Source organism: Stegodyphus dumicola, chromosome 1 (genome assembly GCF_044657685.1).
Source record: "Stegodyphus dumicola isolate Sdum_Otavi_A_Nest chromosome 1, ASM4465768v1".
Lineage (NCBI taxonomy): Eukaryota > Metazoa > Arthropoda > Arachnida > Araneae > Eresidae > Stegodyphus > Stegodyphus dumicola.
Genome location: NC_140768.1, coordinates 114107434 through 114132168, shown reverse-complemented (window position 1 = coordinate 114132168; position 24735 = coordinate 114107434). Strand labels below are relative to the sequence as shown.

Here is a 24735-nt window from a genome sequence, read left to right as displayed (position 1 = left end):
ATAAGGAGAAGATTGACATCCATGAAACCTCTAACTTGGGATCAATTTTGCTAAAAACGGATGACGGAGTTTCAAGCATCGAAAACTCAAAGATAAGTTAAAACCTTCTATAAATTTTTTTCCCTCCCTTTTGTTCCGAAATGTTATGCATAAGTAAGAAGTTCTATGTTTTGACGAAAGTCAATATGTCTCGGTTGAGACTTAGTTTTGTTTTACTTTATTTAGCTAAGGCAAAAGTATTATTTTCTTTAAGTGTAAAAGCTAAAAACAAGCATTTTCTGTTGGTCGAAAGACTAATTCTGTTATGTTAAAGCCAGAATTTGGCCGAAGATAAAAATAACTTCGTATTCTTGTATTAATAAGAATTTTACTTTCAGTGCCGCCAGCTTGGCGAAGAATGAGTAAAGTAAAAATTTATTTTCTCTTATTCATTTTATGGTAAATTGTAAAAAGCATATGTATTAAAATTTTGTAAATGTATGTAAATACTTGAAGGTTATGTAAAAGTAGAATTTAGTCTAGAAGCATAAAATTGTAGATGCTAAAAGTGAATGCTTAAAAGCAATGAAGTCAAAATTTAAGTATTAAACTGTAAAGTCATGCTTGAGAGCGAAAGCCTGCATGTTTAAAGATGAATGAGGGGGAAGTTAGAATGAATGTGTTTTGTAGGGTTCTCCACCTACATTTGAATTTTTAAGAATATTAAAGTAGCTCATTGAGTTGTAGAATGTCGAGTAAGGTGTGTCTATTTGGTCGTTGAAGTCTAACAAATCATGGTGGTTAGGGGAAGTGTTGTAAGACTAAAACACGAATATTCCCGTTTGACACCACACACGGTGGAGAGCCAGGGTAAAGTTAAATTAATGCTTGAAAAATTGAATGAATGTGAAGTAAGCAATAACTAAGAAAAACGAATCGTTTAAAAACAAAAATTTATTGTGTCAAGAAAGTGTAAATTATAATGTATGTAGAAAGATACTGATACTTATTCCTTCCAGATGCTGGAAGGAAAGACCAAGATTGATTGATGAAGTCCAGGAAAAGTTGCTGTAAGAAGAGAGCTTTGTAAGATCAACAGAATTGTAGTATACAAATGGTTATATAAGATATTTTTTTTGTGTAAACGAGGTTCTCGCCAATTAGTTCAGAATTAGATAAACTTACAACAGGTCGTTTGTAGGACCTGCTTCCAAGTTTTCCAAATTCTGGCAGCGGCAAATGTAAGGTTTATATTTATTTTAACTAACATTTATTTTAAGTTTAAACTATCTTTTCTGTCAAGCCTTACTTTCCCCTGGAACTGCCAATGCCAGAATATGTAAATTTGAGTAGAACGCGCAAGCATTCAAATTATCAGCGGAAGTATTATGATTTAAATAGAAGGAAACGAGTTCGGTGAGATATTCTTACTTAGCGAGCGCGGAGGTAGTTAGCGAGAATTGAAGAACCCCGCGTTGCGGCCTATGTGCTTGGCGGGAAGTAGTGGTAATCGTTCCAGTGAGCTTCAAGTCTGCTGAATTAGCAGCGGTATTGTAAAACACGGTGAGTTAGTTATTTTAGAGAGCCTCGTAGTTAGAATCTTGTCTTTACTTTCTTTTCAGGTTATTATTTTTATTTGACTGCCAAGTTGGCACAGTCTGTAAGCGTCAAGAGGACGCAATTGTAATTTATTACGTTGAATAAAAAGGGACTTAAACCCTTCACAAGGCTCTATCTTTTATACAAGTTTTCACAGTCACCTCTTGGTTGCGTGCAAGTTGGAGGCGCGCAACGTTATAGTCTATTAAGCTAAACTAGAAATAGAATTTTCTTCTTTTCTAAGAAATATAACTTTTTTTTCTCTAAATGCGACATGTCCTTATTTAAAGAAAAAATATTATTCTCTTTGATTTAGCTACAAAATGCTTCCTCCTTAATTCATTATATGTTTCTGGCAATACTGATATTGTATAGAATTACTTTTATTGAATCTAGATACTATAATTCTAAAGAATACAATAATTCTAGATACAAACATCTATAGGTATATACATATTCCATACCATACCTAGGTATTGGTCTTAAGTTTTCTGTAAAATATTTCTATTGTACGTAATTATAAGTATTGTATAGAAAGCTGAAAATTGACTGGGAATATATGAAACGATTAACATTCCATACATGTCCTAGGCATTCTAGAGAATGCCAAATGACAAATCAGCAAAGTATGAGATGCATCTCCGATTCGTTTCGAATATCTATATATTTAATACATTCATACATAATCCTTATATTTAATGCATTCATTCCATAACTGCATGCATTTCATACATTGTTTTCTTTAATAAGAAAAGCATAAATTTTGCTTTGTACATCTTATACTTTTCTTTACGTGTTTTAAACAAAATTTTTACTTGTACTCTTTCATTATTTTTTCAAAATATCGTATATTTTTAAGGAATGCACACATTTTTTAGGAAACCCTTATCATGAACTTTCTTCATATTTTACCTAAATAGCATTTGTTATTCTACAGAATGCCTAGGTATTTTATACAAAGCCTAGGAAAAGGTTGTAATAATTCTCATGTTTCATATTCTTTAAAATGCCTAGGCATTCTATGGAAAGGCGGTGTTTTATACATTGCCGGTAACATAAACACAAATGATTAATTGTATCATTTGTAAATTACGTGGACGACACCATTATCAACTCAAAAGATTGTTTTTAATACGAATTCTCATATGATAATAATTTCACATTCTAATTTCATATTAGGGTATTTTTGTATAACTTGCAAAAACCAAATTCATCATTAAACAGTAAATCATTTTCATAATTACGTAATGTAATACTATATGCTTTATTCGAAATTCTGCGTTGTTTTCAACATTGCTAGGAAGCACTGAAGTTCAAATGCATAAGAATGGTGAAAAATTCGAACGATCTCTGCTATCTTAATCTCATTTACTTGTTTGCTTTTACGTACTCACGCTTTCTCGATTCGTGAGCGCATGCTCTGTATCCGGTCACGTTCACTTAGGCGTGTAGCACATACTAAGATATCACCAAGCGATATTCATTGACAAATGGTAGCGACACATTCTTTCTTGTAAAGGTAACCGTTGCTTCCATGAACTAATCGATAGACGAAAAGCCATCGAGTCATAAACCTTTTTCTACGTGTTTGAAAGCCTTGCAGGAATGAGTAGTTCGACTGAGAAGCAAGATACACATACAAAGTCACTTTTATAGGATTTTTTAAACTATTTTAACAAAACAAAGAAATTTAAAATTTTGCTGAATGATTACTTGGCGGTAACTTCTTTAGTAACTTAAACATTGTATGATGGAGTTAAATATCTTAAAAATCTTTGACTTAAAAATCGTTGGCTAAACTTTGACTATCTTTGACTTAAAAATGGCGCAGGCAAATAAACTTTGGATAGAACGCTATAACGTATACTCTTTCCGAAAACAAATACAGTGGCTCCCATTTGTTTTCGGACTTTTGTGCTTTAAAATCTTTTGCAAATATCGGTTACTAAATCTTAGCAAAATCACTTTATTTTTTTCACATATACTATTGATCATCTATTTTAAAATCTGATTGTTTTTAAAAATAAATTTTTCAAAACGTGTTTAGGTAAAAATGATAATTTATTCAAAAAGTTCAGAAAATTAACTCTCAAAAGTATATTGACATTTTGAATGAAGAGTTGGATGAATATTTCGTTGCATGTCTTTTAGCTAAAATTACAGTTTTCATGCACTTTGGCATGGATTAATTTTTTTCAACCAAGGATGTTCTGTTTTGTTTCATTCTTCAGTAGGAATTGCTTTTAGCAGAGCTTTCGACGAAATATCAGAACGTATTTTGCATTCCAAGTTTGTTGAAGATTGTTTTAGGTTTCATTTAAGCATATATGTATGCATTTATAATGATGCACATTATTTTCTTTCCCTTTCTTGCATCATGTCCACTCTAGTAGACAAAAGTTTACATTTATTTACTCTTCTCTAAATGCCTTAACAGATTCCATTCCTGTGTTTACTCATTCTACATTATTAGAAACCTTCAACTGTCGATCATAGATTGCAGTATAGCATCACTAAGTAAAGCATTGCTATTTAGAAAATGGCTGCTACTTTTGTTTCCAAGTTAATGCAATTTCTCAGAGTAAGCATTATATAATATTGCTTACAATTTCTTATACTGCCATTTTTTATTAATAATTAGTAATTTTAGACATTTTATTTTAAATGTAAGTTTGAAAAATTGTTGAGAAGCTAATTTTATTGAAATAAGGCCACATTTTTCTTTTGTCCACCACAGCAGACGTCATGAATACAAGCAAATTTTACTCTGTCTTAAGCTGTAATGGACATGATGAACTAAATCTAACCTTTTTTATGACATTATGCAGAACGAAATTTGGAAAAATTCTAAGTTTCAAACAAAGGGTGGTCTCTTGGCTGCAACAATTTATTTTAATTTGATTATATTTAATTTAAGCGTGTTATTGATTAATTACATAATAAAACAAAGTTATATCGAATTTTAGTTCATATTTTATTAGAAATCTGAAACGGAAAAAGTTTTTGACTAAAGATGAAATTGAGAATATCATCAATTAGGATTTTTCTATTAAGCAGTGGTGATGAGGAAGAAGAATACACGCTGACAGCCCTCCATAATGACTTGATGATGAGCCAGAAAATGAAGAAACAGAAATTTCACTTATTCACATTTTAAGAAAGAAATCTTTGTAGGAGAAAAAGAAAATTCCTTAGGAGTGGGTAGATAAAGATCTTCCTCAACATTCTACCGAAAAGAGTGAATTTAAACCCAAATGTACTGCTTGTCAAGCCAAAACACCACTGGAAATGTTTAAAACTGTGTTTGGAAAGGAATTTCTAGAACATTTGACATTTGAATCCAATACATACAGGTTAAAAATTCGTAGCAAAATGAATTCAGTCACAACTGACGAATTGGAGGTATTTTGGGGGATCTTTATGTACATGTTCAGTTGTAGATTTACCTTTAGAAGATGGTAGTGGTCACTGCAAACAAGGCAGGAAATGATTTCAAACGCAATGACCGTAAATCGTTGAGAAGAGATTTGTATGCATATACGTATATGCATGCTGTCCACTGTAGTGGACAATCTGTAGTCATTATTATCTACCCAGCAGCGAAAGAAATGGATGTTAATTACAAGCTTTAATTTAGTTCACTCATGATTTTTTACTGTGAGTGAATTTTGTCATCGATTTTTAAACTATATCTGATAAGCTATCGAGTCAATAGTATCCACACTGTTTGCCAATGACAGCGAAATATGCTGAAGAGATTTTTTTCTGAACTCGATTCAGATTTTTTTAATTTGATGTTTAAAGAATTTTTTGCGCGTATCTTCGTTTAACGAACAAACTAAACATATCAGAATTTTATTGTTTGCACCTTTAAATACAGCGGGAAAAAATCTTTTCAATGAAACTTGCATGAAAATTGTACATTAATTTCTGAACTTTCGGCGAATTTTTTAATTTTAGAATGTTTGATGCTTATGATTTTAAAATTTCATCATCTAAAAATGCATCGGATGTAGTTTTGAAATTTTCACAATCTATAACATAAAGTTCTCAAGTAGCACGGCAACGTCGTAACGACGTTGCAAACCGGTCGCGAGTCGTGTTGCAAAAAAGTTGTCTTCTTTAAGACGCACAAATGTCCGCGAAACTCCGCTGTTTTGCAACCTTTGCAAAGACGTCTTTATTACTTCTTTGCAGATGAAGTTTTTCTCGCATTGTAAGATTCTCACTAGTGTAAATCTCAGTTACTGTAGAAAGTGATGAATCTTAAGAACTAGTTAGCGAATAATCGCTTAAGTTCGTGTGACAAGAAACAACAAGATGGAAGGGTAACTAACCCTTTATTATTCCAATAAGATTTAACAAAACTCCGTCTTGGAGAGTACAATCAAAGCCGACACTTGGGCTTGAACTTAAGAGACTAAAAATTAAACTAAAACTAAGATTAACTAAAGAAATATAGCCGAAGCTATCAAGATTCTGGACTAGTTGGCCCCTTAACTCTATTTGACTACGAAGCTTATCAAGGGCCTGAGTACGGCAGAGCGTAATAACAGCTTCAAGAGAGAAACAAACAACATACATGACAGCACTGTTTAAGAAAAAACATCAACTAGTAGTGTTTGAAAGTATAAATAGCAGAAGGAAGGTAACAGAACTAAAATTTCCAATTAATACAAAAATATTTGTGTTTTTTAAATAGTAAGTAAGCAATTAAAAGTGCAATAATTATAGATTGCAGTATTCACTGATGTTTCTTAACACCATTTCTTTCGATCATATGTTAATGAATTTACTTATTTTTAGTTTCTATATTTTAGAATAGAAGTAGATTACAATGATTATTTCATACACTCTTTTATAATCAATAACTTTCCTTTTGTTACTGCACAGAAATAATTTATAATATTAATTCAAATAAATTCGTCCTTACTTCAAAAATAATAAATAAAGTCATATTTCAGTAGTGAAATAATTGCTAACATGTGATTTGCATTGATTTCGGAAATATGATTTTTTAAAGTATATAAAATGCATAACTTAATAACTTACTTTATAGATTAGTTTCATTTTTAAATATTTTGCTATAATATTTATAAAAATATTTTAAGTATTAATTATTTTAACAAAATTTTAAACAATAATTTAGCACGTATTTTTAGTACTAATTAAATTTAATAAATCAAAAGTATTTATATTAAATTTACATTTCATTAGATGAATCTACCTTAGATTAATATATTTAGATGAAATAAAGTAATGAAACACTGCAAAGTAAATCTCATGCGGACTTCAGATTCTTGAAAGGGCAGATTTAGTCTCCTTTCATTCTAAAAGAAATGCTGATGAACTAAAAAAATGCTAAATAGGCCACGTCTAAAAGGGGTCATATCGTGACATTTCAGCGACGTCGGCAAATTGCCAAGATGCAACGGCAAATATTTTGCGTCTTCGCAACATTGTAAAGACGTCGTAAAAATTACCACGACCACTTTGCAACCTCTCGGACCAGTTTGCAACGTCTTTGCAACGTCGTGTACTACTTAGGCTTCCGCGCTACTTTATAACTAGAACAATAAAAAAACTAGTGATTTTCGACATTTTTTAACGTGTGTTGCAGTCTGAAGCAGACGGAAAGAAAAAGCGTTTTGAGTTTGCCATCTAGGCGCATTTAATGACGAAGTTTTCAATTTTGGCGCATTTCATGACAAACTGACGATATTATTTTTTCATTTTACCTTTAAGCAGTAAGCTCTTGCAACGTTGTTATTACGTCCGATTTCCAAAACTGGAAATCCAGAGCAATTTCTTCATTTTTTGAACGATGCTCAGCTATTTTTCTTTATATCAGAATTTTCTTATAAATTATTGCTTGTGTTTTAATAATGACTAAAACTTTCATCGTTGATAATGTTTAATTGAGACTGAAAAACATAAAATAAAATACAACTTAAAAATGATTTTTATACAGTAAGGTTTTATTTAAAATGGATATGATAATTAATGCATTGAATAAAAAGTAATTTATCATATAATTTAATCGGAATAATAGATTAAACAATTATCTTTGCAAAATTCATCTACAATTTTATATCGTGGATACTAAAAGTGTGATTTCTTATATAAAGAAATCTATTAATTGAATTGCATTGTCAAATGTATAAGGCATTTTCTTTTTAAATTAAGAAATGGGTTAAATAAGTTAGAAGAATTTGAGGAAATAAGTTTAAATGAAGTACAGCAAAAAATGAGTATGATTTAACAGGCAGTACAAGAAAGTCATGTGGTGTCCACATCAACTCTTTTTAAATTGTACTTTAATTTTAAAACTATTTTAGTTTTGCAACTTCCAGCTGAAGTTCAAATAAGTCTTTGTAATTTTGCATTTCTGCATTTACCTACCGTTCCAATTTAAGGATAAAGCCGAGATGAAAATAGTTGGTTGCCATATCACGAGAAATTATGACTCGTCTGACTGCAAGTTGGCAAAGATTATTATGGCTACTCGGGATGTAATTTAACGCTCGTAAAGTTCTGCAGCTAATTCCGGATCCAAGATGAAGAAAATCAATTTTGTCTGAGAAACAGAACTTCCGTAAACTTTAAGATCTGTCTAAATGAAACAATCGGTCTGTGTTACGCAAACAAGGTCCTTTGGGATGTGATAAGTTTCTACTCTGACTGCTTATTATTATTATTATTATTTTCTGAAGAGTTGGGTATTTAATTTACTTGACTTTACAGTTCTGTTTATATGTAGTTCAATAATCATTAGTGAAATTGTTGCTGATGTCATCAAACTTCTTAATCTCTGCATTAATGAATAATGGAGAGCTTGTATTTGTGTGTGTAAGTATGTATGTTCCTGGCACTGTGGAAAAACTTAGAGCCACCGAATTTTGAACACTTTTATGTGTTCGAATATGTGCACATCGAAGCCAGAATATAGAATTTCGAATTCTTTTTAAACTGATTTTACATTCTTTGCATATTTAATGAAGCTTTGATTAACAGACTTGGTGGTATAAAAGTAAACCATGGGAACGCTGTTCGAAAAAATCTCATGTGGACACCACCTGACTTCCTTGTACGGCCTATTAAATTCTACACATTTTTTGCTCCATTTAAGCATATTTCCTTGAATTATTCTAACTTAATTAACCGATCACTCGAGGAAAACCAAAAGTTATCTTTTAAAGAAATAGATTATCTCTTTGCGCAAAAACTACGTCTAATACGTGACCTCATTAATAATTATGATTTTAAAGATCTACATTGCAACTGGATGATTTCAAGTAACGAAAAGGTTCTAAATACTATAAATACACTTAAAATAGCTCATATCCAATGCTATGATTTTGAAAACCTCTACATTACTTTACCACTTGAAGAAATTCATCAAAGTTTACTTGCTCTTCCTCAATTATTTCCACAAATTTCTACAATAATAAATACTGAAAAATATCAACTTTTTCTTTCATGCGTACTTTTCAATAATTTTATTCAATTTAACAACAACATCTTTAAACAAATACAAGGAATTCCAATGGGAGGTAATTTTTCAAGTTCTGTATGTGAATTATTCCTTTTACAAACGAATTAACTTTTATACGTTCACTCAGTAAGGAACATCATAAATTTTACCAACACATCTTTCGATATAGTGATGACGTAATAGCCTTCAACAAGATAGAAAATGCTAATATCTACCCTTCGTGTCTAAAACTTAATATTTCAAATACCGTGCAATATAATATAGTCTACCTTGATTTACATATATTATAGATTACAATTTTATAAAAGTATATGACAAAAGAAGAGAATTAAATTTTTCAACACTTAAACTAACCAAATGGAATTCAAATATTTCTAAACGAGTCATCCTTAACACAATTCACTCACAGCTGATTAGAATTAAAAGGATCTGCAATACAGCAAAACACCTTCAAGAAGAAGTACTATACTTCGTTAAAATTTTGAAAAATAACCTCATTCCTCAAAAAGTAATTAAAAATACCCTAAAAAAGCTGGCATTAGACTTACCAATTTTTAGATTTTTTTTAATTAGATAATGAAATTTTATACTTAAAGCCCAATGGGACGATATAAAGTGGATGGCTGATTCTGAAAATCTAATGTATAAATGTACAAATAATTCTTGTCACTACGTCTTTTTTCCTCTTAAAATTTGGAACAATACTTGTAATACTATTTTTAAATGGTTTTAAAATTACTTTGATGGCCAATTCTGTACTATTATTAACAAATGGGCCTTTTCGTTTCTGACAGCTTGATCGCCCTCTAGCTTGAAGAATTACGACTTTAATTAACAAATTACTATTTTTTCATTATTTCTCTTACTTTAGAGGCCATTTTAGGTATTTTTTAGCTGAATTAGTCATTTTTACTTTTGCTGAGTCCTTTTTCCTCATACTACTATGACAAGACGCCATTTTGAACTTTTTCTACTTTTTTCACCCCCTTTTACGATTAGTCAGATTACCACCAACGGACAGTCACTTGACATTGGCTATTGCCCAGTGACATAGTTTTTCCCTCCTTTCTACGTCATGCAACTAGTTGGAGGGCAATGGAAGCGTAAGGGGTTGTGCACACCCTTTTCGAGTTTCCTCGTCACCAGAGAAGACGGCATTCCAGGTCTGTTTTCTTATAATTTTTTCTATAAGTTTTCTAGGTCTTGGCAAGACCCATGATGCTTGTCGTCTTGTTTATTTTTTCCTTTTTTGATTTAAATTAATTTACGGTTTCTTTGCTAAGTAATAATCCTTTAAGCTAGCAGGTCCTGCCCATAAGTTTTTGTGTTTTGACTAATAGCATACCGCTATTTATTTTTTATTTTTTCTGTACGTCGGAATTGCTTTTCCCTTTTTACACCTTAATGTGTCAATGTATGCGGACGCGTCGGGAAATTGGAACAGAGAATTGAGACTGAAGTTTTCAGACATAGGTTATTTAATCCATTAAAAATTTGTCGCGCAGAGTTCAATTATCTGTTTCGGCGAAACGCGTAATGGAGTTAGCTTGGTTCGAGATTCATTTTAAAGAAATTTCCCTTGAAAAGCCACAATGAGCTTCGAATTGGGCTGATTAACCATTTTCCGCTTCTTAATTTTAATATTTTTGTTTTTTACGTTGTTCAATTGATTAGTGTTTTTCTGTGTTTATAATTAACATTTTATCGAGCATATAGCCAATTATTTTACCATGTTCAATTGATTTTTACTATGTTAAAATTCCTAATTAGTTTAGCAAATAGTTTTTTATTAATTTAAAAAAAATTTTCTCCTTTTCACACTTTTCATAGATACTAAATATGTTAACTCAAATTGTAAATATTCAAATATTTTTTCTCCTCTTTCACACTTTTCATAGTAACTAAACATGCTTATGTTGGAGTTTTCTCGGAGCCACAGTTTTTGGTAACTTTTTGGCAAGCTTTCTAAAATTTATCTTCTAATTTCCTTAATTTTGCAGCACAGTGCGCAAAATTTTGCCCTAAATTAGTCTTTTTTCGTTTGTTCTTACAACTTTACTTATAATAATATATATATATATATATATTATTATTAAAGTTGTAAGAACATATAATAAAGTATACCACTTCGTTACCTCTTCTTGCAGCTGTGCGTCGTCATCAAAACGCTGCATAGCCAGCCACTTCTTCATTGCTGGGAATAGGTGGAAGTCGCTCGGTGCCAGGTCGGGACTGTACGGCGGATGAGGAAACAACTCCCACTTAAAAGATTCAAGAACTTTACGAGTGACATTTGCCGTGTGGGGCCGGGCGTTGTCGTGAATCAACAAGATCTTAGAGCTCAACATTCCTCTGCGCTTGTTTTGAATTGCTCTTCTGAGTTTTTGGAGAGTTTGGCAATACCTTTGAGAGTTTATTGCAGTGCCTCTTTCCAGGAAGTCCACCAAAATTACACCTTTTCTGTCCCAAAAAACAGTCGCCATCATCTTCCTTGCCGACATTGTTTGCATGCATTTCTTGGGTTTTTGGGGAGAACTTGTGTGCCCCCACTGCATTGATTGCAATTTCGTTTCACAGTTCACATGTTTCACCCATGTTTCGTCACCAGTAACGATGCGATCGAGTAAAGAGTCACCATCCTTATGGTAAGCGTCCAAAAAGTTCAACGCTGCAGCCATTCGCTGATTTTTGTGGTCCTCTGTCAAGATTTTTGGAATCCATCTTGCACAAAACTTGTGGTAACCAAGCTTTTCGCTGATGATTTCGTGCAACAAACTTCGCGAAATTTGTGGAAAACTCAAAGAAAGTTCCGTTATTGTGAAATTTCGATTTTCCCGGACTTTAGCATCGACTTTTTCGAGAAGTTCGGCGGTCACTATGCTGGGTCTCCCACTTCGATCTTCGTCGTGAACATTGGTTCGGCCATTTTGAAATCTTATGACCCACTGACGCACTCCACCTTCAGTGATAATGTTGTCCCCATACACTTCACGAAGCTGCCGATAGATTTCTATCGGTTTACAGTTTTTTGCAGTCAGAAACCTTATTACTGAGCGCACCTCGCAGCTCGCGGGATTTTCAATTAACGCAGACATTTCAAACCGTCACAGTATCTGAACGGAGCACAGCACGAACCTCTCACTAGCACGGCTAGATGCAGACTGAGCTGCGCAACGCTCTGACCCCAAGATGGCCGCGCTAGCCCCGCCCCTAGTGGACACAGACGGAAACGTAATCTACTTCCTGGATGGCCCTCGTATATATATGTATACCAGAAACCCCGTCGGTCATACGAAATGACCGCTGTTCTAGATATTATAAACAGATGATTGCCAATACAAACAAATGGTCACGCTCTCCCTGATACGCTCAATTTGCGTTCAGTTGTAAACCATTTCAAAAACAGATGACTGCTAATGCAAACAAATGTTCACGTTCCCCCTGACACGCTCTATATGCGTTCAGCTGAAAATTCAGTTTAAAATACATTGTCGGAATAAAATCGGACAAAATTTAAAACTCTTTACGCGAAAGGATATTTAGCATAGGAGTTTGGGTAAATCTACCTGATGAGATGTACTACGCACAACTCGTTAGTTGGTTTCGTTTTCTTTAATTTCTCAACGTTTGCAAGTTTCTAGGTAATTCATATGTAAATATAGTTAAATGCATAATAAGCAACAATTGTATGAATTAAAAATATTTAATTGTTCTTAAATACCAAGATAATTTAATTAAAACAATGATAACTGCAAGTATGGTATCAGTGTATATGGACTTTTTGAATGAACAACTTCACCCCATTGGCTTGTACAGTTACGCAAGCAACCAATAAACTATCGGCGACAAACAGACACTTAAGCTGCATATAATAAAGATTATTATAAAAGGCTTTTCGTATATCATCTCCAAGAAACAGGAATTTCATAAAAAGATTAATGTAAAGCAATGAATTATTGGAATAAATTTTAGTCAGTATTTTAAGTATATGTATAAGTTATTTCGATTTCTACTGTAGTAAAAGAAAAATTTTTTTAATTGTAGGGTAGTAATATTTTGAACCGTAAACATTCTAAAACGTAAAATTTTATCTGACGATTGCAATAAAAAAGGTAGTTGGTCATATAGTCTCCTATACAAAATTTGAACGATATCACTAATAATTTTTTGAATTATACGCGATACATACATATAAATTGCGAAAAAATCCCTTTTGAATGGACTTAAAGGACCGTTTTAAGAAACGCAGTTGTTTATTTTGAGACATCACGCAAAACAAATTTGCCGAAATGGACTCGGGAATATCAAAATGGATATTTCTGTTGAAATACGATACCCGAAAGTTTTCGCGATTGCAATATTTCGTATATATAATACAATGAAGTAGTAAAAAACTATTTCATTTGCAGCGTGCCAGAATGTTGCCATTTGGCAAAACTGAAAAAATTTATTCAATTTTAATCAACGAACTCGGCTATATTAAAGCAGTGTGTTGCCACTGTCTGAAATAAAATACATTTACCTTCCACGTGCTAGCGTGCTGGCATTCAGTAAAGAAATAGATGTTTAACGTTCAAATTTAATTTATCTGTACAAATCAACCGATTTAAGACACACAAACGCAGTTCTTAAGAATGATTGATTTAAATACTGATAATGCATTAATATCACGGCGTACATATTCATGTTTGGGGGATTTCAAATTTTAAAAAAGTTAATTTTAGACAAATAACGAAATCTGACTTAAAAATAATGCGGTCCACCGGGTCCTATAATTACATTTTGTAAAATTTTATACCAGTTATGAAAAAATAAAAATAGAATTTTGACTCCGGACGACAAAACTTGACAGGGATATTTAATTCCATATTTTTCATTTTTTATGCCATTTTTAACTTGCATCGAGGGATCTTTTAATTAACTTAGAATAAGTGAAAGAAATAAATTTAATTGTAGTGCTGCAAAAAAGTGTGCATAAATTAATAGGCCGTACACGAAAGTCATGTGTTGTCCACATCAGATATTTTTCTTAAAGGATTCTCCTCCGATCACAGATGCACTGTAACCGACATTAAGAATAATCACATACGTTTCTTAGTTCGTTAAGGATTTAGTTAGTAATAAAGATACGCAAGCTTAATCCAATGGCTGAGGAGATTATTAAACCAAATTTGTAGACCTAGAACTTCCAGGTAAGAGTGCTATTGCAATGTGATGAAGTCATAGAAAAGCCGTTAAGAATGTTTAACAATCTTCTCGTTTGCACCGGCTTTAATCTAATGTCATATATTTATTACGCATTATCCAACATTCAAGTCTATGAACACATTTTACGATGAGCATGATTCAGACCTTTAACCTAAAAAAGTTACATAATGTCTACATTTAGTCAATAAAAGAGTACTGAGGTCTGTGCAAATGTCATTTTTTATGTTATTTTTACAAACCTTTACGTAATTAATTAACAGATTATGATTATTTATGAATTAATTAACGGAAATAACAAAATACATTTCTATTAATTAGATCTATTTGAATGGATTTAATTAACCTAGAAAAAGAACTTTTTCTTTTATTATAGTGTTTATACCTTTTCCTATTACAGGTTTATACCTTTTTTTATTTTTAGTGTATTTGAAATAGTTTGGAAAATGAAATTAGAAAAGTTAGAATGGCAACTATCACACGCTGTAAATAATGCTGTCGTTTATTGACAAAAGAACATGCTGTTATAAATATCCTCATTTTTTTTAATTGGAACATAGATATGAATATATACGTATATGCCACATGTTTTGTGAAATATGTTTTATTCTCTAACTCCCATGTTTGATCGTATAGCTTCATTAAAACGGCTCCAGAATAAAAATTAGTAAGATCAAGATGTGCATATGTGGTTGGATAAAATCCTTAGGTAGCAGGAAGATTTCATGCTCAGCTTTATTTCCCTTTTCATTTGGAATGCAGGACATAATCTAAAGGTCCCATAGATAGTAGATAGATCCCGTAGTACTTTCACTTAGCTTTCAAAGGACTTTTTATGGCATATTTTAAGTTTCCATTATTCGCAAAGTCCAATAAGTACTACAGCTTATCCGAGATTCGAACCTAGCTTGACAAACAGCTTTGTTAACCGCTATACTATTCATGGCAAAATGTAAAATTGTAAAGAAATACCTCCTTCCTTAACCAATGCCTTCCTGGTGCAATTAGAAGAACACCCAGTTGGCAATAGGAAGGCCCGAACATAGCTGTTATTCGGACAATTCGAATTCCGCCAAGGACATAGGTGATTTATCACGTTCTCTGCCCCCTTCCAAAATAATTAAAAAAACTCTAAAAATTATATCCAGACTAAAATATGGTCGACGATAATTTGTCAACATCTAGATTTGGCGATTCGGTCTTCTCATCTCCATTACCCATGTGAGTGAGAATAAATGTAAAGAATTATCTCCTTCCTTACCACATGCCTAGTAACTGAAGACCTACCAGCGCGGAGGGGTAAAGTCGCTGGACACTGGATCTGACTTCGAATCCCGGGGAATGGGATGGCAGCTTGGTTGGTTTTCAAGGTTCCCCCATGTGTAACGTGCATACGAGCTAGTTTACCTTAAAAGTCCTCCACGAAGACCTCCCTCCGCATAAAATGGTATCCCTCGAGATGCTTTGTCTTAATTTAACATCACGATATAATTGGAAGCACGTCCGACTGGCAGTCGTAAAATCCCGAGTTCGAATCCCGGGAAAGGCATGTCTGATCTTTCGTGTGTTTTGCTCCGGCGAATAACGAATAGAGTTTAGAAAATGTATTGCAGATTTTAAATAATAACCAATGGGCTTATGAGCTTACTTTAAAAATAAATAAGCCCATTATAACCAAAGGGTTTATCTATTTTTATAGTAAGCTCCACTTAACGCGATCACATTTGTCCGCAGCTATTTTGGTAACATTAAACAACAAGAAAAAATATCCTTCAAAATAGCAATACGCAAAAAGAGCATATAAATAGATATTTTCACAACATTTTAATTCGGAAAATGTTTGATTACGAAATGATTACAATGTTTTTATTTCAAAAGTTTGCTTGGGAACAGTTCATTAAGTTTCTGGAAATTATTTGTCTGATGTTGTAACACTAATCTAAATACTGGGGAGGGTATCCCTCATTGGAAGAAACATTTCGAGCTAGGACTTTCGGCTCTCCGTATATTTACAGTGCCCCCATGCCGCAAAGACACTATACATTTACAAACATCCATGCCTTCTCCGGGATTCGAAACCGGGTCCTTCGGTACGGCAATCAGCGTCGTTAAGCACTATTCCGGTTGGGTGGCACAACAAATTTATTCTATGTATAATACTTCATATTAACCGAATTGTTGATCATAATAAGCAATGTATTTTCCACGTATGCAAACGGGCGGGACTTCGGCAATTCGATAACAATATCCGAATGATAACATTAACCGCGATCACATTAAGCGGCGTGAATTGTACGTTCAAAACGTTTTTCATTAAATCAACTACTGTGAACATCCTACTAATCGAAGGTAGATTAACCGGCTTGTGGATTTACCGGATGTTGCCTGAAAGAACGTTATGTTTGTTTATGATGGAATACAGAAGAAGTTACTATTAAAATCCATTCAGTGGAAAATAAAATTGCTTAGGTAAGATGGAGAGAGGAAAAGATTGGATTCGTTTTTAGTGTTTTTGAGCTGGCTGCCCCCAAAGCAAACTTCGGTTTATCCAGGTAAATAATATGTACACTAACTATCAATAATATTTTCATCGTATTTAAAAGTACGTCGATAAATAAAGGCTTTTTTTATATTTTCTGGATTTTCGCAGTAAAAATATGTAAAAAATTTACAAAATAAAATTAGCAAAAGAGAATAAACTTTAGAATATATAATTAAATACTAATATATTTTAAATTAGAGTTTTGTTACAAATAGTTCAACAAAATGAATCATGCATTATAAAGTGAGTTTGTCTCCTTTGAAATGGCACAGCATGAAAACCAGCGGGACCGGATTTCAGATTTTAAGGCTGGCAGTTATTTCCATCTTTTATGATCTAAATATATATGTTTTAACATTAACATCTATTAAATTTTAATTCCAAGAGCTATTAAATCTGGCAGGCGAAAAAAATAATAATGAAATCGAGCGAAATTTTCGCAATCCCGCAAGTGCCAAGGAATCGATTCGAATTTTAAATTTATTTCCACTATTATTCTTTTCGCTGTAACAACCAAATGAGAGCTAAACCAAATGAAAGAAACAATTCATTGCACTCTGGAGATCCTCCCTTCCCCAACGATTACTGAATGCTTCTGAAGTGGCGACCAAAAAAAAATAAATAAATAAATAAATAAATAAATAAATAAATTAAAAAAAAAATAACCTACCCTTCTTTTTTCCTCACCCCCACCGAGCATGCGCAGACGGCTTCACCACCCCTACTGATGAGGAACACAGTGATCACGTCTGCGGCATCATACAGAGACGCCATTGCTGAGATCTTTTCTCCGCTCTTCCTGAAACATCGTCAGCCACGCCCAACGTGCAAGTACTCGACGTACAGTGTACGCTACCGAGCTGTACAAAACCTGAAGTCGTTAACTCGGTTTGGACTCTGGCTGCGCCTTTTGAGCGGCGGTTACTTACGCCATGGAGCATCGGAAACGTGGTAAGTTTGCTTGCCAAGTTTAGTTTATGCATAGTTTATGAACGACTGCAGATCATGTCTAAGGTTTCTCGATAATTTGTAAATAGCGGAAGTGCTAAAGCCCGCCATGATATGATTAACGTATGTAACCTTTAGCATTAGCTCTCTCCTATTCTTCTTACGTACGTAATTCAGTTTAATGTTGAACGGCTTAAAGCAGCGGTCTCAAGTCGTGAATGCATTTCATTTATGTATTTGTTACATAAGGGAAAAAATTTATTTATTTATTCTCAAGTTTTGTCCCAATTGGAAAGTTTACTCTGAATACTTTGAAAATTTTTATAATGTGATTATTTTGAGTTTAAATCAAGGTTGTTTATTTAATGATTTATTAAACAGGTTAGAATTATTTAAAATAAATATCAGTCTATAGTATTAATATTTAGCTGTCAATACCGTTGAATTATCAACTGCAACCAACAAAATTTTCTTGAAGGTGCCAGACTTTAGATTTCAGACGGAAAATTGACTACAGAACAGAAAATGTGTGACAGACATAAAATGTATATATTTGAATTTTTTCCTTTGTGAATATTTGAATTTTTAGTATTTTTATGTACGTTTTGATAAATATGTAGTAAATATCAGAGTTTAATTTAAGATTAATTTGAAATTTAATTAAAATGTACTTCATTACGTTGATAAAAAATATTAATTTTATTAAAAAATAAATTCTGACCCTTTTTTAACAAAATAAAATCCTTTAACTTAAATTGAGTTTTATTTACTAAATATTCATCAAAGCATATATGAAAAAGATAATAATGGCATAAAGGAAAAAAATCCCAATTATATATTTTTCTGCCTAAAATCTAAAAGCTGGTACTTGCAAGATATATCTATTGGCTACACTTTGTAATTCAAACGTACTGACAATTAAATATTAAATTTACACACAGACAATTTACCATATTTTCTTGCATATTTCTCTCCCCCTCGCGTATTTTTCTCCTCTAGTTTTTTTCCCATGGATGTATTAGTCCTAATAGATGGAGCACGTTAATGTTTCCAAACATAACATTTTTGTTTCCAGTAAATGTCTGTGACATCAGCCATCAGAGTGGCAAGAAGTACTTTGATCTGTGTTTAGTTTGTAGTTTATGCTGCTTGTAGGAACCACTATTTTGAATTATTTCACCTGAAACAGTAAAACTTGGTTTTACTTTCAATTTTTGTTAGTTTCCTGCACATTGAAGTCTTGGGTTGCTTGCTGTTGTACCTACCATTTTTAACACGAAACTGGAATAACTTTTCATAAGTAATTATCAAGAGAGAGAGGTTCATTAGTGTTAATTTATTAATTTATGAAAATTATTAATCATCTTTTACACTATGGATATTAAGTTAAGAAGTTAGACCTTACCTTTTACCTCTTTTGAGTCAAATATTAAAGGTCATACATTTGTGCTGAATATAAAGGTCATACATTTGTGCTTAAATTTTGAAATAGATGTGCACATGTAAAATTAATAAATTGAAATAAATAGGTACTTTATAATTATCTGATTCCCGTTTTCAACATTTGGTAGAACTGCTCTTTTTTATGTGCTTTTCGTATTTACACCGTGCATATAAAGTTAGGAAGTTAGAAGTAGTTGAGTTACTATCTGTATTACATCCATGTTTTTACACGAGACAACAGACAACCCCATATGCGCGTACCATGTGAATTTGAACGCTTTATATTCAACTGAACAGTGTCTACCGCTTAAAAATATCAATATTCGACACGTAGTTTTTTTATTTTTCCGCATCAAATTTCTTTTCTCTTAAAGAAGTTTTTATATTATTTATGAACAGAATAAAAATTATAAGACGAAAGGATGGTCCAACTAATACTTCTCGTCATTTTATAAAGTCGCCAATGGGTTAGGAACGTTTGGTGGAGGCGCGATTAACGAGAAAGTTCAAATAAAGATAGAGCAATTATCTGAAGTTTTCCTAATGCTGTAATTTTGCCGAAAATTTTATTATTTTTTAACATATATGTTTCTTATTCAATATTTATTGAATTATTAAGGTATTAAAGAACCACTTGCAATGTCATTAATGATCAAATTTGAAATAACAGTATTGCATAACAATTACTATAATTGTTAGTGGTTTTTTGTTTTTTTTACGCTCTCATAGCTACTGCCAACTGTCTGGCCCAAAACAAGGTTTATTGTACTATGCGCGATCTACTGTTATTATTACTATATCAACGAGCATATTTATCGCTGAAAAATACGGAACTAAGAAACAAAATTAGTTTCATTTTTGATGATAATGAAGTAATGTAAAATTGCACTCTAGATCATTAAAATTATAAGTCTTTTTTCAAAATTTTGTCATAATAATTAATGTTATAATATTGCTGATTAAGGTTTGGAAAATGTATTTTCGGGCCATGTAAAATTACTCCCAAGAGCACATGCAGCCCGCGACTGCCAGTTTAAGACCACTAGTGTAAGTTATTTAAATCTCCTGCCCTCCCTTCCAATATTATCAACGTTGGCAGTATCTTTACGTCCAAGCCTGCCCTTAGCTATCAAACAAACCTGCTTCCCTAACTTACTTTTGCAATAGTAGTAAACTAGATATAAAATTTATATGTGTCGGCATTATATTAAATTTATACTAACTGTCGTCAGGAAAAGTCCTAAATAATTAAGTAAATCAAGTACTAAATAAAAATAGGTTCTTGATAATCTTGAGCATCGGATGGTTCTGTATTGTATATGAAGCTGTTTGTTATATATGTCTTTTTTTTTTCTGAGGTTATCGATTAAATGAATAAATTGCTGCTGCATAGCGTTTTAATTGAATGATTTCAGAAACTGCGAGATTATTACTGAAGAAAATATTTTTTAAGTAATATGCTGCAATCTATCATTTTGGTTTTGATAATTAAATTGCTTCGTTCTTTCTTCTACGAAGTAAAAGAAGTACTGTAATCACGAAAAATTTCAGGTTTCAAATTTTAACGGAAATATCCATTTTGACTGATCCCGAATTCACTTTTTTTTTTGCGTGACGTTATCAGGTTCTGTGTTCCTCCTTACTTGCTTAGGGAACATTAACTGTCCTGACTCGGAACAGGGAGCTTACTAAAGCTATGTTCAATAAATTTGGGAAGTAGTCAATACACACAGGAAGGGTATACGAAACCCTTTATTTTTCTCTCTTTACAATGATTTCCGGACTTCGGAATACAGAGACCAACCACTTGTGGTCTGAAACAAGTGCCTAACTCCAAGATTGGCCGTATATTAACAAAAAGCCGTATGTAGTACAGAGAACTGCTAACACTACGATACGTTTAAAATTATCAAGAGGATTAAACCTCTGGTCTTGAAGGCAACCAGCAACCGAGCAAAACTACTATGGCAAGCGGCCTGCTTCTAATAGCTCCTTCCTCTCTCTTGCTTGGCAAAAAGCCACAACTTAAGTACTTGGCGTTCGCAAGACAAATTTGCATAAATAAGTTAAAGCTTTTAATTCTGGCCGGAAGTAGAAAATAAGAAGTGATAGTAAAGATTTAAAATAAAATAAACGTTAGTAAAACTTAAGATCCTTACAACGTACGTACAGAATAAAGGACACTTTTTTTCAAAACATATTGTAAGGCGAATTCAAAATGGAATTTTTGGTGACGTTTATACATACGTAAGTATGTATGTGTTTCGCACGACTTAAAAACGATTAGCCGTAGAGGGTTGAAATGTGATATTAAATATCCTGGTCTGTTTTTTGTCGTACAGAAGTCAAAGTTCTTATAATTTTTTTTTCATGACACTGTCCAGACAGAAAAGTGGTTAGTCTCTGATTGCCGTACCCAAGGGCCCGGGTTCGACTCTCGAAGAAGGCATAAATGTAACGTTAAGTGTTAAGATGCAGTGTTAAGTGTTGGCATATATTTTTCTATCTTTTTCAATCTTTTCTCAGGTTATAATATCAATGTTCAGTTTTCCTATTGATGGCTTACAAATTTTTTTATTTCTATATTACTAACTTTTATATGTTTAACTTTGTTTATTAAATATCACGTTCTTCGCACTTTTGCCACATAAAATTTAGTTCAACTACAAGATCACAGAATGTTTAAAAACAGCATTTCTTTAGAATCCCTGATGTGCTAGAGGTTGTAGTACGTAATTTTATATTGGCTATATTATTTCTCTAAAAACTGGCTGCTTACGCGGCCAGCGCCTAAATTAGTTCTCATAAAAAGGAAAAGTATATAATGATTTCAATGAGTCCAGCTAGTGTCATTTCATAAAAATACTGAATACTTCTAATTAGACATCTCATAATTTTAATACATCTTTATTTAAACCAATCCCATCAAAAAGTAGAAAAACATTTTGTTAAAAATATTATTACTGAAAAATATAGTTTAATTATTTAAGAGGAAACAAAATTCATATTATTGCTTTGAAACCGCTTAGTTTATTACTCAATAATCTTCCAGTTAAAACTACAAAGTATCTTAGGCTTTACTAAGTGGCAACACCCTGGTTCTTGGAAGATTATGTATTTTATTCCCGCCCGCGGTAGCACATTGCTTTCATAGAGCCAAATTTGTTAATTGAAACTGAAAGATATTTTCTTACATTTTCCGAATGGCAAGAGTCTCGCGCCCTGGAGATAATAGTGTTTTATATCTAACAATATTGGCAGTTGGCACTGCTGGCTGTCAAATAGTTGAGTTTGTTAATCAAAAATTCATTAAAATGTTACAAAATATGAATTCTAAAACTTCGAAACTGAAAATTCGAATTCGAGATGCACATTTCCGAGTGGAGCACTGCGTTACTCAAAATTGAACGGCTTTGGGTGTCGTCATTTTTTCACAATGCGAGAAACTCATACACACACATGGTGATTATTATTTATTTTTTAATAATTCACGGCGATAAAATTTTGTGACGATAGTTTTAAAAAAGTGGACCAACATTTATAGTTATATGCCACAAAATCCCGTTTCGAGATTAACAATTAATTTTCCGCTAAAAAAGTAAAAAAAAAAAAAAATTGCAACGAATTTTCTTGCTCTAGACTACATCAGAAATGTCGCTTCCAGAGTTCATTGTGCTACATTATTTATTTTTGAAGTATTTTCAATTGATAACTTTTAATAACTCATTTATAAATATGTAATTTCCAAACCTTGCGTTGAATAGATTATGCACTCGTAGAATAAAATATATAGATATAACTGGAGTAGCCTTTATTGATTGAGAAATATTGATATTTGGACTGTATGGCTTAGAACATACTGTTCTTATTCTTGTTTATATATTTTATAATGAATGCAGTACATTCTAGCCTAGATGCCTCTATAAATTGTGATGATTTCATAATTAATACGATATATGCATTAACGCTTGTTGTATGTAAAAGCTAATGTAATACATAGATTAGAAAAAAATTTATACATAGTCGACTTTTTTAACATATCTAAATTTTTTCTTGTAAATGGTTAAATTTTGCCTCATATAAGCTTTAATGGTATTTAAACATATGTACCAATATAATTGTTATTATTTTTGAAGTAATAAAAATAACGATTACAAGAGAAATTGAAATGTAACAACTAATTTTTGCTAACACCAAATTTAGAAAAATTGAAATCATTAACGTCTTTTTAGATACACGCGTTCAAATTATCATCTTAATAAAATGCTAAATTAAACCTTATAAAAAGGACCTGAAAAAATTGATTGCTATGAGAAATCGATTTCATGCCCTGCGAAATATTTACTGCGCATCAATTACAGGTGTGCAAAAAAACAACCATTACAGGTAAAGAACGCTTCTTGCTTGGCGCTTGATAAGTATTAGCGTTTCGTCAAAATAAATTAGAATTCTTTCAGAACAAAGCGGAAGTTTCATATACTCCTAAAATAAGTGGGCGATCTTTGATGTCACAGAGTTACGTAATGGAGTCTTGATAACAATCGTAATCTAGGTGACTAATGCTCATTTTATTATTGCGGAAAAGCCTTCTGTGGCGACGACGTTTATATAAAGCTAATTGAATTGCATTTTAGTGCCTGCAGTAAAAGATTAAATGAAATCTGTTTCTTTCATTACTTGAAAATACTAAACTCGTCTAAGTATTGCATCCTGATAATGAACGTCTGTTTATTTTCAAATAGGCCTGCTTCTTTATTTTTATTTTCAAATATCAGTTACTAAATTTTAGCAAAAATCACTTCCCCCCCCCCACATATACTATTAATTGTCTATTTTGAAATTGGCTGTTTTGAAAAAATATTTTTGGTAAAATTTTTTGGCAAACGATGATTATTTATTCAAAAATTTCAGAAAACGAACTCACGTAAGTATTCGGTCATTTTGAATGAACAGTTTATATTTAATAAAAACATGAAAATAACGGGACATTCAATATTTCGTTGGATATCCTTTAGCTAAAATGACACTTATCATGCGCTTTGGCTTGAATTCAACTAGTGGTTTTACGTAAGAATGTTCCATTACTAGTACGTAAGAATTACTTGAGTATTCAAAGAAGTATCTTGTTTCCATTTTTTTTGCTCCAACTCATTCACTTCATTTTGCATCGGATTTAAGTCCGGAAAATATCGAAATGTTTTGATAGCTTCAGGACGGCTGCCTAATAACTACAAAAGAACATTTAATGGTATATGTTTGTAGTCGTTATCGTGACTGAATTTATATGTATTTTGCATTTTAAGTTTTCTTGCAATTGCTTTCAGGTTTTCGTTAAGCATATTTATATAGTTATTCTAACCTGTATCATTTCTTATTCGAAAAGAACGCAAATCATAATATCTATACCTCCATGCGTAAGAATAGACAAGAGATTTTTCGAATTCGAAATTTTTGAATAAATAATCATCGTTTACCAAAAAATTTTACCAAAAATATTTTTTCAAAACAGCCAATTTTCTTAATT

At 32.2% G+C, this 24735-nt stretch overlaps 1 protein-coding gene across 4 annotated transcripts in view; it reads left to right on the top strand.

Moving 5' to 3' along the window:
* Positions 1–24735, top strand: part of Schip1 (Schwannomin interacting protein 1) — a 225802-nt gene that overhangs the window by 100844 nt on the left and 100223 nt on the right. For 3 of the 4 annotated variants that reach the window (XM_035373783.2, XM_035373772.2, XM_035373790.2), the window contains exon 1: positions 17541–17771. The exons of the other annotated variant lie outside the window; for it this stretch is intronic. The gene's annotated coding sequence lies outside the window, so the exon portion shown is untranslated. Of the gene's footprint in view, positions 1–17540; positions 17772–24735 lie in introns of those variants that run through there. 4 annotated transcript variants of the gene reach the window in all.